Raw genomic sequence first — 4,725 nt, forward strand, 5'->3', positions numbered from 1 at the left:
TTTAATGTGCCCGGTGCAGTACATTTTAACAAGCAAGAAGAGGTTACGGTCAGCAATTCGCAGACCGCGAAATATTCATGAGAGAGATGTAAACTGCGTTTCCATAGGATAAGTTACAGCTTGTGTTCAGCCGGTATTCGTCTTAATTTACCTGCAACTTAACGTGAGTAACAGTAATAACACGACGGCAAGCTAACTCTCATTTACGCAGACAGATAATAGGGCGTACGTCTCCGCGCGGAAAGATGCGCTCTCTGTTTAGATCCCGACCGGCGGCATTAAATTTACGACCAATTTGTAATCTCGGCTGAGACAGCAGCATATAATTGCCGTTTTCGTTTGGCCAAGCCGTAAACTCGATTGTTAGAAAGCGCGAAGATGCTGGCGTGCCATACAGGGCGCGTAGCGCCAGAAGGTAAATTTTGTAAGACAGGCAAGACTGTTAGTGAGTTAGAAGAAGCAAGGAGGGCAAGCGAGCCAATAGGGGTGGGGTATGGGGCACCGCCTTAACTTTTTTTGGGGAGAAAATTTCGTAGGTGGCATTTGCCTCCTATTGCTAATGTAAGCTACGGCCCTGCGTGGCGCAGATAGTTAAGGGTAATCTGTACTGCCGGTCCACCGTGGTGCGGTCGGCTTTTAAGCCCGACTGTGCTGCGCTCTGTCGTTTAGAGTGTATCGTGCCAGTCTAGCTGTAATATCTGGCGTGTACTTCGGTGGATTTGTATTGTAGTTTAGTGTCTCTTTTGTAGAGCGGCCTTGTTTTTTAGCAAGCACTTGATTCACTGTGTATTGTTGTTGGTACTGTGGTGCGTTTTACTATAATATAGCATTGTATATAATTGTACTATACTGTTAGTGTACTGTACTGTACTGTACTGTACTGTACTGTACTGTACTGTACTGTACTGTACTGTACTGTACTGTACTGTACTGTACTGTACTGTACTGTACTTTGCCGCTGATTTTACCTGATATTTCTCAATGTAACTGATCATCTGTGTTCCGGGAACTCGTAGCGTGACTATAGTTTGCAGGGAGTTAGTTTAATGCCCGCAATCTACGTGATGCTCGCCTATAGTAACATTAAACATCAGACATACTCACTTCGTAGCTTTCGTTGAATGCTCCCCAGATCCATACACCTATAGTTATAATGTAGTCTAATAGTCGCATTGTTGATCGAATGTCGAAACTTCCTAATCGTACGCTAGTTGTTGTTAATGTTGTTGTTGTTGTTAGTACAAATAACGTTTCCTAAATGCGACAGTACTGTATGTGGGTTGTTAGACCAGAGTGTATATATAATACAATTTAGGATTTAGAGTAGAAAATCATAGAGTTGTGTAGACCTAGAGCCAAATAAATATTATTTTAAAACCACGCGCACCAAACTGTCTGCGCGACCATGCACGACCTCCCACCGACTCCCCGACTTCCTCATTTTCTCCGGTCCGACATCCGACACCTTTAACCGTCTCTCTCATCCTAGAAACGTCGGCGCAATACCGATTAACAGCTTACTGGCTTACTGTTAAACGACCCGCAATGCTCAGAATAAGACTTCACCACAGACGTCGATACGCCCGCTCGTCTAACACTTTATTACAAAATAAGAAACTGCCGGAAAACCGCAGCGTTGTGCTACTAATACCTTGAAACCAATTTTCCTGGTATTCTAGCTTGTCAAGACTACATTTGTAAAACATGTGCTACAGTACCTTTACATTAGTGCGAGTTATATATATTAACCTATGTGCCACGCGTCCTCTTATAATTAGCATGTTCTTAATTACTCTTTACTCAACTTAATACTTAAGCGATGTTAATAATAATTAATAACGCGAACTTAATAATTAAGCGAGTTTGCTTGAGCGTGTGAGATTTTTATTCTGTGCATGCGAAGATGCTTGTGAACAGTTGGTGGCGTGGAATGGCCTCATATGTGATAAGACTAGTGATCGAGAGATCTGCGGGTATCTCACGAGACGTATTAGAGAAAGAGAGAGAGAAATAGAGAGAGTAGTAGTAGTAGTAGTAGCATCAACGGACGCTTACACGATGCCGTGCTTTTAAATAAGTGGTTCAATGAAGCAAGGGTTAAATACGGAAAGAAAGAAAGAGAGCGAGAGTGTGAGCGAGACAGACGAGGAGAGAGTGAGAGCAGAGAGACACACAGAGAGAGAGAGAGAGAGAGAGAGAGAGAGAGAGAGAGAGAGAGAGAGAGAGAGAGAGAGAGAGAGAGAGAGAGAGAGAGAGAGAGAGAGAGAGAGAGAGAGAAGGGGGGAGCACAGAGTTCACGGGTGTGAGTCACTGTCGACGCGAGCTGTTTGGATACACGCCGCCTTTCATGAACTTGAAAAGTTAACCTAACACTTAACACTTTACTTTAAGCCCAACTGCAAACACGCAGTCGCACCCGATGAGCGTGATCATAATAAATTAATAAAGAATTAATAAAGAATACATAATTAATGATAATAATTTATTATTATACATAACACGCTCTCGGTGTGATGCATGGGGGAGAGGGGGAGAGGGGGAGAGGGGGAGAAGCCGTGAATATTAATTAGTTCAGGAGGAGAGAAGAGGCAACCGACAAGGGGGAGGGTCGGTGATTCAGGGAGATAGGGTGAGAGGAGCGACGGGGAGGATGGAGAGAGTGAGAGGAAGGGTGTGGGAGCGATCGAGGGAATAAAAGGGAAGGTTGGGGGAAGGATGGCGAGAATAAAAAGGGGTTGGGGGATAGGGAGAGTGAGAGGAAGGGTACGGGGGTGATCGAGAGCATACAAGAGAAAGAGTTTTGGAGGGAAGGGGAGAATAAGAAGAGGGTTGAAGAAGGTTGGAAAGAATGAAATGGGGTTGAGGAGGGAGAGGGATAGGGAGAGTGAGAGGAAGGGTACGGGGGGGATCGAGAGCGTAAGAGAAAGAGTTTGGGAGGGATGGGGGGAATAAGAAGAGGGTTGGGGAAGGTTAGAAAGAATGAAATGGGGTTGAGGAGGGAGAGGGATAGGGAGAGTAAGGGGGAGGGTGTGAGAGTGAGAGGGAGGGTTGGGGAAGGCTAGAAAGAATGAAATGGGGTATGCGCAGGGATGGGAATAGTGAAACGAAAAGTTAGGGAAGCAAAGAGCGAGAGAGAGAGAGAGAGAGAAGGGCAAAGGAAATGATGCAGACAGTTAGAACTTAGAGAGTAACTTAAATATTTGTTTCTGTTCCCTGCGTCCCCACCCTCCCTCTCACCTACCATCCTTGCGTCCCCACCCTCCCTCTCACCTACCATCCCTGCACGCTAATGTACATCAGATTATTCACATTCCGATGTACTAATATTCTTAAACCTTTTCAACTGTACTAACTCGAGAATATCTCCTTCGCGTATCTCCCGCTCTCCGGCACTCGATGTTCTGGCACTCGCATGGATTTCTACTCGTTATATTAATTTATATGTAGCCGATGAGATTGTGGTTTCAATTATTCATGCGCGTCAATGAAGTGTTCGCCAGTCTTCTTCAGCCCAAGCGGAGGTGATTGCCTCCGCAACTTTGATAAGTTGATTTAAAGTGCTTGCTGCTGGTTCGTATAGGAAAGCACACCGAGGGGTGTTTTTCTTATGGCCGGCTTATGGCAAATCAAAATCAAAACTTACTTATCTACCGATCATAAACCATAACAAATATTTACAAATGGCGTTTGTTACCTTGTTTTGAAGGTTTGTTGAGTCCTATGGTTGAGTCAAAGCGAATCAAAGCAGCCAATCAGAGCAGCCCAAAACTCTGCAATGGATATAACGTGTAGGGAATAATGAATTCGCTGGCCGGCTAGGCGAGAGGAGCGCAAGGATGAAGTAGAAGTACAGTGGGACTTGTAGAGAGGGACTTGTAGAAGGGGAGAAGATGGGAGAGGGGCTGGATAGAAGAGAGGAGGATGGGACAGGGATGGGGTGAAGGGATGAGAGTGGGGCAAAGACTGGATCACCAGGATGGTGGATTTAGGTTGGGGCAGGGACAGCGTGAAGGGGTGAAGGTGGGGCAGGGACTGAGTGAAGGCATGAGGGTGGGGCAAAGACTGGATGGCAGGTTTAAGGGGGGACAGGAACAACGTGAAGAGATTATGGTGGGGCAGGGATTGCATAGAAGGGAGAGGATGGGTGCAGGGACTGAGTAAAGGCTTGATGGAGCAGGGACTGGGTGAATGGATGAGAGTGAGGCAGGGACTGAGTGAAGGGGTGAGGGTGTCACAGGGACTAGATAGAGCGGGGGATATCGGTCAGGGCTGGAGGGAAAGAAACCTAGGTACACCGGTAACGAAGCCCGAGTAGACATTATATTTCTGCCAGCCCATCATTAATAAACAAACGAGACGCGCACACATCACATCGAACGAACCCCCGCGGAGAAGGAATTCGGAAACTGCGATGTAGCTAGTGACTGGTATGCGGACGATATCGATGCTTGCCAGGGCTGACTGAAGCTGACTGAAGCTGACAGCTAGCTAGCTATCAGTAGCACTGCTGGACTGCAGGTGATAACTCCCATGTACCTCGTGTGTGTCCGTGCGCAGTTGGTGTGCGTGCGGTGAGTGTATTGTATGTGTGTGTGTGTACATTGTGTGTGGTTAAAGCGAGAAGTTCTAGATACAAATATTAGGCGAGAGAGAGAGAGAGCGGGAAAGCGAGAGAGAGAGAGGGAGGGAAGCGAGAAGAGAGAGAGAGAGAGAGAGAGAGAGAGA

The 4,725-nt window shown here is 46.4% G+C and overlaps 1 protein-coding gene across 1 annotated transcript in view; it reads left to right on the plus strand.

Annotated features, from left to right (window-relative positions):
- Positions 1-4,725, plus strand: part of LOC106811401 (ras-related protein Rab-37-like) — an 84,715-nt gene that overhangs the window by 34,706 nt on the left and 45,284 nt on the right. The window lies entirely within an intron of this gene.

This window comes from Priapulus caudatus, unplaced genomic scaffold, assembly GCF_000485595.1.
Source record: "Priapulus caudatus unplaced genomic scaffold, Priapulus_caudatus-5.0.1 Scaffold535, whole genome shotgun sequence".
In the NCBI taxonomy this organism is placed as follows: Eukaryota; Metazoa; Priapulida; class Priapulimorpha; order Priapulimorphida; family Priapulidae; genus Priapulus; species Priapulus caudatus.